Consider the following 15,562-nt stretch of genomic DNA (forward strand, 5'->3'; position numbering starts at 1 on the left):
TGGGCTCATCTAGCACTACAAGCTCTAGATGTCCTGCTTGTGTAATTCAGATAAGGTATGGATACGAGGAACAAGACATGTAAACTAGACATGACCCATTCATGATGGTTTCCTCTGTATCAATGACTTGGATAAATATACAGGGTCAGGTGGAATAGATGGTTCTTGTGAGCTATTTTAGATGCTTAGCTAAAAGCATAGACTTCTCTAACTTAGCCACAGAATGTTGTGGTTAGACTTCTTTCGTTCGTTGGAATTCATGAAGAAGAGTTTTAACGGATAATTGAAGTCTAAACATTGTAAACCCCATGAAATCAGATTTTTCAAGAAATCATTTAAAAAAAATCTGTTTTATTGAAAGATCAAAACATCTCATTTCCCACTTCCCATGAAATATGAGCGAGGAAAACTAGAAAATCAGCGGGGGAAACTAGAAAATGAGCGGGGCAAGCTAGAAGATCAGCGGGGTAAGCATGAAAATGAGCGAGTCAATCATGAAAATGAGCGAGTCAAGCATGAAAATGAGCGGGCCAAACTAGAAAATGAGCGGGGCAAGCATGAAAATGAGCTGGTCAATCATGAAAATGAGCGGGTCAAGCATGAATTTTCAAGTGGGTCTCATGTCACACCCCAAACTCAGAAATTGGATTCACAGGAATCCCGATCGCTGAATTTGGTGCTGACAGCCTCCGTAATACCCCATTCTCGGCTCCTAACGTTTATACGCCAGATTCCGATCCTGGGATCATACAAGGAGGATTTTTTTTTATACATTTAACTCGTAATAAGCATAACCACAAAATTACCCAATTTCACAAAGGCAACATCATCATCATGTATCCACTAATAATGATTTGAGTACAATGCTGAAAGGGAAACACATAAATCGAAAATCAAGCTCCAGAAGATCGTTGCATGCTCCAAGCTTAACACTGCTGCAACCTAACATCACCTGCATGCATTTATCGTGCATAAGCTTATAGAAAGCTTAGAGGGTGGTATAAGTGTGTGCACAAGGTAAGTGTCAAGTATTTAATACAATGCCATCATCATACAATGCCGAAAATACTGGTAATCCATAAATCGTACATTATCAGAATAAGCAGAAAGATTGACAAGATCATGAATTATCAAAGTAAGTAGAAATACTGACAAGATCATAAATCATAAGATAACAGAGTAAACAATATAGAACAGCTATGCAAATAAGGAGTCATAAAAAGCCAAATATCAGATGTCGAGGATGCGATGCAATATACAATTCCTGATGAGTTCATGAATAACGTCAGCCGTATCTAGACCATATAAATGCAGAAACGTAGTAACCCAAAATGCCATATGCGGTGTGAATGGAATGACCATGCCGAAGTGTGAGGTCGGGATGATAGTACGTAGTATCGCAGGCTATGGGGTCCATCACAAGGGACTTCTATCTAAACCAGTCCCATACCTAAATTTGGATAGTCAGACTCAATGTGGTAAACTCCTGATCTCAGGTTAGTTGTGCGCCCCAACCGAAATCCTGACCATTGCGAAGGCACACGTAACAAATAGTTGTGTACCACCAACCCGAGTGGATAGTGAATGAATGAATACATGAATGAGTATGCAACTCCTACTCACTAAATCCATATATCAGTACAGTTCATCTCTGGGATCATCACCGGGGTTTGATACACTCCAAATGGCACTGCCGCTCTCCTAGCCGCACAGTCCAAGTGAGCGTAAGAAACCTCATTATCTGCCTGGCCAATAGTCTGCAAATACCTATCCGGCAAGTCGATAGCGTACCCATTCACGAGCTGGTCAAACTCAGCCTAGTATTGCCCTCTACCCTCGGGCGGGTAAGGCTACACCCCCTCCCAACCGACCACGACATAGTGGGAGACGCGGCCTCCTGGTATTCGGCACTCGGGCGCTCATGTATCCACTCGGTCTCGACGTTGGGGCGTCTCCTGGCCGCGGAGGTTTAGGGATTTTCACCCAGGGACATCTATGGCGCCCATATGCTAGAACCAAACATTTTCGGTGTCCCATCTGGCCATCCACGATATGCCTGTGGAGGCTACGGCCCTGATGTCGCTAGGGCGTACAGTAATCACAACACATAATGTAGGATGCATGAGTCATACAATCCAATCATACATCAATCCTGCGAATACCGTGCGCGCGTATGAGATAACCTCCGCCTATCAAAGAGCCTCATAACCTGCCTAATGTCATATGCAATGGTCAACCACATCTCATAACAAGCATGCAGATGATGCATATGGGCATGTATGATGATGCTATGCTGTCACATGCTCATAATCGGCATCAATAACCGGCATCGACAATCAGCCTCGACAATGTGGACATTTAACCAACATCGCTCCTAAGGAATGGCTCACATAGAGGCTAACATATAGTGGACCTATGGCCTCACACAAGGGCCAAATATATACAACACCATAGGCTTCACTCAAGAGCTTAACACATCACGATGAGCCTTTCGCATGGGCCTAACATACATCACAATGGCTACATTGTCTGACCCTCAAATGCATCATTATGGGCCTCAACTATGGGTCGCATATACATCATATAGGTCTCAACAATCAGCCTCGACAATTGAAATCGGCCTCGACAATCGAAATCGACACTCGGAATCGGCCTCGACATTCGAAGTCAACCTATACAGTCGGCCTCGACAATCGACCTCGATACTCAGCCTCGACAATCGGAATCGATTGATATTTAGAATCGGCAAATCGATCACGTCAATCGGTCATAACAATTGGAAATCAATAATCAGAATCGGCAAATCAGTCACGTTAATCGGAATCGGCAATCGGTCCCGACAATCGAAATTGATCGATAATCAAAATCAGCAAATCGGTCACGTCAATCTAAATCGGCAATCAGTCACGACAATCGGTCATGACAATCGGAATCGATCGATAAGCAGAATCGGCAAATCGGTCACGTCAATTGGAGTCGGCAATCGGTCACGATAATCGGAATCGATCGATAATCAGCATTAGCAAATCGGTCACGTCAATCCGAATCGGCAATCGGTCACGACAATCGAAATCGATGGATAATCGGAATCGGCAAATCGGCCACGACAATCGGAGTCGATCGATAATCAGAATTGGTAAATCAGTCACGTCAATCGGAGTCGGCAATCGGTCACGACAATCGGAATCGATCGATAATCAGAATCGGCAAATTGGTCACGTCAATCGGAATTAGCAATCGGTCACGATAATCGGAATCGATCGATAATTGGAATCTGTAAATCGGTCACGTCAATCGGTCATGACAATCGGAATCGATCAATAATCAGAATCGGCAAATCGGTCACGTCAATCAGAGTCGGCAATCGGTCACGACAATCGAAATTGATCGATAATCAGAATCGGTAAATTGGTCACATCAATCGAAATTAGCAATCGGTCACAATAATCGAAATCGATCGATAATCAGAATCGACAAATCGGTCACGTCAATCGGAGTCGACAATCGGTCACGACAATCGAAATCGATCGATAATCAGAATCGGTAAGAATGAGCTTAATAAGGCCCAAGGGAAGGTCATAATGAGGACATCTAACCATCATTGCCTATCAATGTGGACATCTAACCAACATTGCTCCCAAGGAGTGACCCACATAAGGGATTTATACGCAACGTAACGGCCACACATACATTACAACGGGCCTCGCCTATGGGCCTTAAATACATCACAATGAGTACACAATAGGTGAGCCCTACACATGGGCCTAATACAGTCAAGTGGGCCTCATACTTGGACCTCAAATATATCTTAATGTGTCTCAACCCATGGGCCCCAAATACATCTCAATGGGCCTCGACCCATGGGCCCCAAATATATCACAATGGGCCTCAACCCATGAGCCCCGAATACATCATATTGGACCTTAACGAATGGGCCGGATATATGTTACAATGGGCCTCTTTACACTAGCCGGAAATATATCACAATGGGCTGCACCAATAGGCCTCATATACAACAAGTCGGGCCGCATTATGTGGGCCTCAGATACATCAAATCAGGTCGCATCATATGGGCCTCAAATATATCATAAAGGGGCTCTCAAATGGGCCCAACATACATCACATCAAGGTGGGGCCCACACATCAGTTAAAGGTCATTTTAGAGCATTACCAAAAATAAATCCCATGGAAGGATTATCTGGGCCATACTACAATAACAATGGAGATAATGATTTTCACCGTTTAAATTTGCGTGGCCCACCATTTTATTTGTCGTCCAACCAGACCATACGGTCACAAAGACCTAAGTTGAAGGGAAAAAAAAAATATCATCCTGATCCAAAACTTCTATGACCCCAAAAGGGTTTTCAATGGTGGACGTTCAATCTCCACTGTTTTGTTTTTTGGCAGTGTGGTCCACTGATAATTGGATCTGTCTGAATTTTATTTTATTATTTTATTTTATTTATTTATTTTATTTTTTTCTCAAGCTTGAGACAAGATAGCCAAATGGATGGATGGCTGGATAGTCCTCAGCATCAGGGTGGGCGCTGGATGGCGTGGCTAAAACATATACATTAAAGTGAGATCCCCACCGTCCCGGTCAGCTGACGGTGGAGATGAACGGTTTAAATGTTAGACATACTCCATGATCAGGCCCTCATACTCCATGATCAGACCCTCTTGCTGGCGTCACCACAGCAGGTAGGTGGGACACACAGAGTTGCTAACATCAATGCAGCAATCCCACGGCTGGTGCGAGGTATGCTAGTCAATCCGCTTCTATCCATGTCCCGGATTGGACGGTGTGCATAGCCACGTATCAAGGTGGGCTCCACCATCTATAGCTGGACGGTGGATGAACGGATGAAATGCATGCATTTGGTGGGTTCCACGTGGAAGTGGCCCACCATTTTATTTCTTTTAAATATAATATAATATATTATATATAAATACATGAAGAATAAAAAAACAGCAGAGCGCTGCCCAGAACCCACCGTCTAGATGAATCTAGACGGTGCAGATTTTTTATATATGTTAAAGGTGGGCCACAAGCATAAAGTAATATCATATATAATATTATATTATATAGCAATATATTATATTTATATATAACTACGTGTGTGTATGAGAGGGAAACTGCACATCTATCATGGTTTGCTGATGTCAATGCAGCTACCAGCTGCTGACCATACGGACGGTCCAGATCAAGCACATGCATGGGGTTGGGTCCACACATGTGGGACCCACCTAAAGTCAATATTTGTGTTTTCCATCCGGCATCCAGGCAAGATGGATGGCCTGGATTCAACATATGCACAAGGGGGTCTCGCTGTCCAGTTTTTGCGGGACGGTGTGGACCCAAAACATACATCATGTGGGTCTTGTTATGGGCAGCAAGGCGGACCCCGGATGGACTGCGGTGTGGATAAAATACATACATCATAGGTGGGGTCCACAGCACCGTCCATCAAGATGGGCCATCACACAAAGAAAGAAAAAAATAAAAAGGAGAGAGAGAGAGAGAGATAGAGAAAGAGAAACGGATGGAGGAGGGGCCCTGCCACTATGGGCCCCTCAATACAATGTAAACATCATGATGGGTCCCATTAAATGTAAGCCCTCAAATCATCAAAACCTCACAATCAAATCACAAAATACACCCACCTTAGATCTTAGACTCCTCCTTCCACTGATGCGATCTAGAGCTCCAAGGGAACGATTTCAACGGTCGAGATGAAGCTTGGAGGGTGGGATTAAGTGGTACGAAGGTGGGCCACACTAGCTCTTCTCATGGAGAGCTTGGACGTTGGACTCATGGGATTTGCATGGAATGAAAATGAGAAATGAGAGAGAGAGGAGTGGTGTAAGGAATATGACATGGGAATGTATGGGTTGCCTTGACTTTTTGGTAAAGATGGGATGGGATAGGTATGCGTATTGTTGACTTATGGGTGAGAGAGGGATGGGTGCTTGTACTTAAGGTATGGGTTGTACTTGACTTGGGTGGTTGATTGATTGATGGGACACATTGTAGAGATTCCCTCGAAATTTGCAACGCGCGGCATTTCTCTCGAAATGAATGTGGGCCCACATCTCCTGGCCTGCGTATCGGTTCGGTGGGCGAGTCGCGATGTTGGAACTGCTGCGACGGCGCGATTACTAGGGTCGAGTCGAGCCGACTCTGATATGCAGGACTCGGCTTAGAATCACGCGTAAACATCAGATACAGGTCGAGGGTCGCCAGAATTTGACCGGAAGGACCGCGGAAGCCTATGGAACGGTACGGTCTAGGATACGGGCCTTATATCCCACATTTCAAGTGGATTTAATAATTTCAATGGGCCCCACACTCTGAAATACAGTTTTGGTGGGCCCCACAATCAATGCACATGTGTTAGGCTATGCCCCATACTCATGAAATTCAGTTTTGGTAAGCCTCAGACTCAATGTACATGATTTCGGGTAATATGTGTCTTTGGGTTGATGGAGAAGGTGAAAGCGATGAAGTAAAGCATGAAAATGAGTGGGGCAAAGTAGAAAATTAGCAGGGCAAACTAATATGAACGAGGCAAACTAGAAAATCAGAGGGGGAAACATGAAAATAAGTGGTGTAAACTAGAAAATCAATGGGGCAAGCATGAAAATCAGCGAGGGAAACTAGAAAATCAACAGGGGAAATATGAAAATCAGTGGGGCAAACTAGAAAATCAGCGGGGCAAACTAGAATATCAGAGGTGGATACTAAAAAATCAGCAGGGCAAACTAGAAAATCAGCGGGGAAACATGAAAATCAGCGGGACAAACTAGAAAATTAGCGGGGCAAACTAGAATATCAGTGGGGGATACTGGAAAATCAGCGGGGCAAACTAGAAAATCAGCGGGGCAAACTAGAAAATCAGCAGGGCAAACTGAAAAATTAGTAGGGCAAACATGAAAATGAGCGAGGCAAACTTAACAAATAATTTCGTGGCTTGAGCCAAAAAACGTAAACATATCCAATGTTCAAATGGACCACACCACATGAAATTTTGAATTGAACTTCTTAAGGGCCACAGAAGTTTTGGATCAAGCTTATAATTGTGTTTTCTATTAATTCATATCTGTATGATCTTATGAATAGGTTTGATAACAAACAAACATCATGTTGGGCTGACTATAGTTTCGGGGGTGGAAATCATTATGCCCACTGTTTCTTGTGGTATGATCCACTTGATCTTTTGATATGCTTCAATTTGGGGGCTAAACCCCTTAAAATAAATGGAAAAATGGATGGATGGCGTGGATATACTACATACATTCAATGTGGCCCAACTGAGTTTACTTAGTACAATGGGAGCGCACTGACTAACTCAGTACATAATCCGATTACGCTTGCTACGCCCCATAATGGTGTTTTATTTATAATACATCATGTTCATCAGATTATGTAATATCCTTCCGTTTTCATCGCAATATATATACACCAAAACCTCATATGTGGAAGGGAACGTAGACATTGAGGGAGGGAACCTAGACATTCAGAGGGACAAACATGAAATTGAACGAGACAAACATGAAATTCATTGAGGGAGACATTAAATTCAATGAGGAAAACATGAAATTTGGTGGGGAAAATATGAAATTGATCGAGGCAAACTTGATATTCAGCGAGGGAAACATGAGATTCAGCAGGGCAAATCATTAAATTCAGCGGGGCAAACTAGGAAATCAGTGGGGAAAATTGAAAAATTAGCGGGGAAAACTAGAAAATCAGTGGGGCAAAGTAGAAAATCAGCGGGGCAAATTGAAAAATCAGTGGGGGAAGCTAGAAAATCAGCGGGGGAAACTGAAAAGAGGTTTAGGAGATAACTAGATTGGTTGGCTAAATTAGCTTCTCCTACCCTAAAATCATATGTGGTAAGTTAAGTAAATCATTCTAGTTTAGGAGATATGCTTGTTAAATAAATAGGCAAAGAAATGAATTAAAAGATAGAAAAATATTTTTATATACTTATATATACATATTTACATAATTATGTATTAGAGAAAAATGTAAGGGGAAAAAGTTCTCCCTAAAAAAATAAAAAATAAAAAATCTGCCACGCTGCCGCGGCAGGCTGTGTTTTTTTTTTCAGCTATGACCTGGTCGACCGGCCCCCAACCCAGTCGACCCCAACTTGCTAGAGCCTTTTTTTTTTCTTCTTTCTTCCCTGTTGTGATCCCCATTTTTGTGGGTCCCATTATGAGGTATGTGTTATATCCAAATTGTCAATCTATTTGGCGAACTTGTATTAAGGCTTGAGATGAAAAATAAGACAAATCTAGCTATCCAGTGGACCACACTGTAAATGGCAGTGGGTAATTGAACGTCTACCATTGAAACCTTTTTAGGGGTTACAGAAGTTTTGGATCATTATGAAATTTATTTTTCCTCTTCATCCAGGTCTTTGTGACCCTATGAATGAACTTAGACGGGGAGGATTTCTCACAAACATCACAGTGGGTCCCACCTGAGTTCCCCATCGCTGGACCGTCTGTCAGCGCTCGTCTCTACACACCAGCCAGAGGAAGGCAGGGGTATTTTCATCCTCAAATTCGGTGGCCGTACGAGGAGGTCTAAGTGTGTACGTTAAGAAGTTTGTATTGTTTCGTAAAAACCATTGGATAAAAGGTGGGGTCCACAGTTGTAAATTTCTCATGGAAGAAAGGAGGATCAATTGTATATTTAACAGGGTGGGGAGTTATATGACACTTTGGCAGGGTATGATGCTTGATACGCAGGTACTCGGAACTTGGACTCGTGACTCATAATCAATTAAATTAAACTGTCTAAATTATGAAACTTACTGTATCCAAGTATCATGCATAAAATCATATTATTGGACACTTCCTATCCTCTGATTAGAAGACACGTTTAAATAGGACCGTTGGATGCCTTTTCATTTTAATAGTACAATAAATGTCCACTAATTTTTGGTTCATAATGCATTTAAACTCGATCTCATAATTTGGGCTGTGTAATTTTAATTATGTATGATTTTTATATAAATTTCTAGGTGCATGTGTATCATCTTTCATATTCTGCCAGAGTATCAAAGTTATTCTGGAAAACGTTGGGATGGGGCTGCTTTGTGGCTTTGTCATTATCGACGAATCACGTAAGCAAACGAAAAGAGGGCCTCGTATAGTTTAGTCCTAGGAAAGGACGGTGAGGGATCTTTCTCGATTTTCTCGCCCTGCTCCTCTTTCGAGCAGTGCTCTCACATGGCATGTCTGTACGGATGATCCAAGCCGTTCATCAGGTAGTACGCACCTTTTGGATGCCTGAACATGAAAGATCGAGCTGATCCTCTGTTAATGTGGACCGCAAGTCTACAGAAGGATTGGATGCTTGGAAGGAATTGATTGACTGTCCATAATGATTTGGATGTGTAGTTCGTGAGATGAGATAACTGTCCTAGTTCTCTGGTCTGGAGAGTCTACATGGTGGGTCCCCGCTGATAGACAATTTTTCTTATCTTGTGTGGGTTAGAGTCATGTGTTGGTTTCCCACCATTTAGATAAGAGTATTGACTATTAATTACATCTGAATATTATTTTCCTTTTGTAGTTTAATCAACCATTGTGTTGCACATCTTATTTGATGAGGGAAATGAGACCATTGATTTAATAAATTCATTGTTGAATTCATGAATTTGCATTGGATTTGGACTCCGTAAATTTCAAAGTCTAATGAAGTTTTAAGTCCTTTAATTTAAAAGCATTCATACCAATGTTAGAGCATTTATTATAATGAAATAACCTTGAGGGCCTGTTTGAAAAATGAAAGGAAACTTAATTTTTCATTATATCCAATGAAAGAAACATTATTTTCCAACTTTGAGGGTCTGTTGGAAAATTTTAGAGCCATTTATTATAATGGATTAACTTGGAGGGCCTGTTTGAAAATGAAAGGAAATTAACTTTCCATTCCTTGTTAAGCCTTTATTTTGTATAGGAATTTGTGGGAAACTCAATCTCTAACTTCTTTTTTGTTAGAAAATTAATAAATTTAGTTTTCCACTTTCATCTCTAAGAAAGATATATATATATATATATATATATATATATATATATATATATATATATATATATATATATATATATATATATATATATATATATATATATATATATATATATATTCACATTAAGATGAGTTTATAAAGAGTTAAAACCTAAATATGCCACCACCTACCTTTAATAACATTACATGTGTTATATTTACCAATGTAACCCCATTGTATTTTGGTTCTCGTAATTTAGACAGTGCCATTATAACGTCATGTGTGCCAATCATGCCATTTGGTTCTTATAACCTTACATTTGTTACATTAGTCCCTGAAACTCATGTATTTGATCCTTATAACTCAAAATTGCCATCCACTTGTTTGGACAAGATCTGACATATATAAATGCAGCCACATGGCATGTATAAATCTTCACGACGTATACTAAATATATGAAAGACATCTCAATAATGATCAGGTCTCCAAAGAGTGAAAATGGTAAATAGGACTATGTCAAATAATCAACATAAGTGCTGAATATGTAAATCAATCAGAGTTTTCAATTGCTTAAGTATTGAAACGTTGATTCCAAATAATTCGTAGGCCAACCTTCACCTAAAGTTTTAGGCAAGATAACCTTATTTTATAAATTTCTTTTAAATTAAAACTTCAAACTTTGCAAGAGTAAATAAAAGTAAAATATTACAACATTCACCACTTTAACCGAAAATTAAATACAATTATTCACCACGTAAAAAGTAAAAAGGCATTCACCATATAACACAAAGAATTATAGTGGTTTATTATTTTAAAAACTGTTTAAAAACAGCTACACCTACTCCACTCCCAAAATTACTCTCCACGTAATTTTGGCTTTCACTTTGAAAAAGGTTTTCCTAGGGTCTCTTTAAAACCTGATACAATTCTTGTGATTTTACCAGGCTATCACAACCAAACCCTTCACTGAGATTTTCAGGCTATCTCAGACAGAACCTACACTGAGATTTTCTGGCTATCTTAAAAAAACCAAATAAAGATTAGAAGGTATACTTATCTTCACCGTAGAAGACGCATCAGAAGCTTGTAGCCATATAACCGTTTTCTTAAATGTCGATTGTTCCTTGTTTAGTCAAATAGAAAGGGTCCAGGGTTCTATTGATTTTAATTAAGTTCAAACCAATGGCTACTTGTGTTAATTCTCTTAAATCTCTAAAGAAGAGTGTAGTTTAATCTCTTTAGAATCAGAATGGAAATATCTTGAGATTAAGGGAATTAAATAAAAAACTATAAATAAAATTTATAAATACCGTTCAAATAGCTTGCTAATAACTTAAGCTTCTCTCTCTTGCAGAAGGATTTTGATAATTAATTTACATATTTCAGATTGGGAGAGGAACTCAATTTATAGGAAAAGAAGTTGAATCTTCGACTGGCCCGATGCAGTCTTTGACTAACCTGAGCAAACCAGATTCAATTCAACGAACTTCGGATTGCGCGGGATAAGATCTATGCAAAATTCAACTAGCTCGAGGACCAGTTCGACTAGTCGAATTTGCAAAAATCCAAAATGTTATATTTGCTGGACTTGGAACAAAAGTTTCTCGAGCTAGTCGAAGGACAAGTTTCGACTGGTCGAACTAAAAATTCAACTAGTTGAATTTGCAACCAAAATTGATTTTTTCTTCGGCTTGAACTTGGACTAGTTGAGAAAACTTAGGATAGTCGAATCAAAACTTAGGTTGGTCGAATTCCAAGAAAAATAAGTATAAAAACCCAATTTTAAATGTTTTTTGAAAGCACCTAATCTTAAGGTCTTTCTAGGGTTTAATACTACCCGAGATATATGAAATATCTGAACTTCTTTGACTTGAACTTGGTTACGGAATTCATCTTGACTTTTGAGCTTGATCTATTCTTGAACATCAGTTGATCTTTAGCTTGATCTTCTCTTGAGAATGTATTAGTCTTGAGCTTAATATTTTCTTGATCTTGAGCTTGATCTTTTCTTGATTATGGACCGGTGTTGAAGATCTCTTGTCAAGTTGTTTTGGCTTTATGAAATTTGACAACTAAAGTGTGCTTAATCATTTTAACACTTACAAAGAATCGTGCTACTTAGGTAACCCATAGATAAGAAACATAAATTGTTAGAGCTACGCCAGCATCGAAGCATGATTAATAACCAACTATCTTGATAAGGACGTGTTCGAAAAAGGCAAAGTATGAACGATTAAAGGCAACTATCAGTTTACAGCTGGCAATATACGGTGTCACTATATAAGCAACAATTATTCTCACACCCTCGCTAGAGAGTTTATAAACAAAGAGTGGGAACATAAAGCAAAATGGGAGAATCAATGTAACACCCCATACCTCTGATACATGGGTGTTACCCTTATTAAACCTATAGAATCAGGACGGATTAATTAGATAGTTTGGACTCAACGTATGCATGATGGGAGTTCCAGTCAACATTGAAGCCATCCATCGGAGACTTGGCAACCGATGATAGTCATGAAGGTAACCCTGATTAATCCCCTTGAATTAAAGCAGTTCTTAAGTCAACTAATAGTAAGAGGATGGATCAACGCCTTAGTAACTGATCTTTAAAGGTTAGTAGATAACAAACCAAGCAACCACTGCATCCCAGACCCACTTTTGGTAGTTAATGTAACAACCCATCTATTTTTTTAACAATGGCAACTATATCTCATTTTTTTTCTTTTGGTGTGGCCCACTTGAGCATTAAATTGCCCTCATTTTTGGGCCCTCGCCCTAACTTGACCTAACAAGACTAATGAACGGTGTGGATTTGTCACATCGTTCATGTGGGGCCCATTCTCTAAAAAAAAGAAAAGCTTCTTTTGCAGTGACGTGCAAAAGCACGTCACCTCTCCCCACTCCCTATTAGACTCTCTCTCTTCCTTCTCCTTCGGCAAACGTGGTAGGTCCTACACCCACTTCGATTCAAACTGCCCGCTTCTTTCTCCATCATTTTCACATTACAACATCTAGGCTATTCAAAATTCATTGGGATTATCCTCAACACCATAAAATACTCCAAGAAGATCATGTCGATAGCTTGTGACGTGTGGAACTTTTAAACCAAGAACCCACTGGCAAAAACCCACTAGACCTCCATTGTCATGCACTTACAAGCTTTCATACACCAATATACATCGTCCATCAACATCAGAACGAAGGAAAACTCACTGGTTGCAAATCCGCCATTGATGACCCTTGTCTTCTTTACGGCGTCAAAAATCAGTCATTCCATCAACAAGAGAAAGAGGATCGAGAGAGTAACATTGAGAGAGATCAGAGGAGAAGAAAAAAGTTATAAAAAGAAGAAAAGAGAAAGATAAAAGGAAGAAAGAGAAACATGCAATTTCATCAAGTTAACTCAGCGAGTCATCCAATCATCCGAACTGATTTGAGATTCTGACTTGGAGCCATTTATGAGCTAAGTTTCTATTCTTCATCCTTTGACCTCATATGTTAGAGTATCCTTGATTTGAGTCGACTCACTGAGTCAACTCAGTGATTTAACGTGTTATTTTCTTATATTTTAATATTAAAGAATTAGAAACCTTAGTTTAGGTCTTAATAAATCAGCATGTATGATTTGTGTAGGGATGACATCATTTACATTGAAAATACTTACCGAGTGCTACTAGTCCAAGTGGCGTTGTGTTGAATTGAGTTGAACTTGATCTAACTGGGCCAAATGGACCACATTTGTATCGATCTTAGATCTTCTCGCCTTATCTAGTCATACATGGGATATGTCACACTAAATCAGGTAAGTAATTTTCCCTGTTGAAAATTTTAGGTTAACATATAGATTGATTTGATTATTTGTTATGAATTAAATTTATCTGATCATTGTTATTAATTGCATAGTATAAGGGTAATTTATTTGAGTTATTAATTAATTTCAATTAATTATCGTTATGTGCTCAAATTGTAATTAATTCCTTATTATTACATGAATAAGGTATTTGAATTTATGGGTGCTCTGTCCTAAAAGGATCATTATATTTTCATGGGTGCTCTACTCAGGGTCATTCCCGAAAGGATTGGCATGGTACGGGTGCTCTGCCCAGGGTCATTCCTGAAAGGATCGGCACGGGTACTTTACCCTGGGTGATTCCCTAGAAGGATTAACACACATGGGTGCTCTGCCTTGGGTATTCACCAGGTGCTTTGCCGAGGGTTATTCCTTAAAAGGATCAACACCGGTGCTCTGTCGAGGGTTATTCCCTAAAAGGATCAACACACACGGGTGCTCTGCCCTGGATTAAACCAAAAAGGATTTTAGATGAATGTATTATCTTATTTTATTATTTTGAAATACAAATTGTTATTATTATCATGTAAAATGCCGATTTAATACTAATAATTTATCATATTTATTTTATTGAGTTGTATTGGTGTTAACATAGGGTTTTCAATTTTGGGAAGGATGTGACCCTACGAGCCGTCGTGCTCACACCCGTATAGATTATTTTGCAGGATTTGTATATGAAGAATCAATTGGGCAACATTAAAGACTTTTATCCTTATTAATTAAAATTTAGTATATGTTGTTATTATTATTTTTGTCAATGTAATTAAAGATTCAAGGATTAATTAGTGGACAATATTTAATGACAATGATTAATATCATTTTAATTGCTCTGATTGCCTTGAAAATGCATGAATAATGTGGGTTGCGATGTATATTTCTTTAAATACAACTCACAATCCTTAAATTCAAGTTTGGGTTTGGCCAACTCGGGTTCCGATTTTTGGGGCGTGATAGTTAAAATCGAGAACCAAGTCAATCCAGCCACTGGATTGATGATATTGGTCGTAAGGTAGCCTGAAAAGCGTGATATGGCCCACTTGGGCCTCGCCCGATCCAAAGATGAATGGACAGACTGGATTTGTCACAAACGCCATGGTGGACCCCACATAGAGTGCATGTGCACCTCATGCATTCGTGCACGATGTGCACTGGAACGGCGGGCTCGATTAAATAGCCATTGGCTGAGCCAAATTTGAAAAGGAGAAAATGGGTTCTCTCGCCCGTTTGAGATTTCAAACTGCCAATTTTTAAATCCCAAAGTGGCCCACCTTGGCCACTTTCCGAGTGATCCAAACCATCTAATTATCTCGTGGGACTCGACTTAACAAAACAGTATAGGCTTTTAAGCCCATGTAAAGGAACGTGGAAGATAGGTTGCAACCATCCAAAGTCTTGCACGTGGTGGTTGTTCGCAAGGTGGGACCCACCTGGAACTCTATGGGTGGCCCGTGATCGTCCTTATCAGGCCATCTTAGCCATCCATCACCAGGGAGAGCCATGCTCTCTTTTCCAGTAATGGTCGAGCAAGGCCTGGCCTTGGTAAAGCAAAAAAGCAAGTTTCCACTTTAGGAAAGAAGTGCTGGCTCATTTCTAGCCATTCCTGGGGCCACGTGGTGCCATCCTAGCTGCTAGTTCTGGACGAGATGAGAAGGAGATGAGAAACCGTATCATCTCACGAGAA

Source organism: Magnolia sinica, chromosome 9 (assembly GCF_029962835.1).
Source record: "Magnolia sinica isolate HGM2019 chromosome 9, MsV1, whole genome shotgun sequence".
In the NCBI taxonomy this organism is placed as follows: Eukaryota; Viridiplantae; Streptophyta; class Magnoliopsida; order Magnoliales; family Magnoliaceae; genus Magnolia; species Magnolia sinica.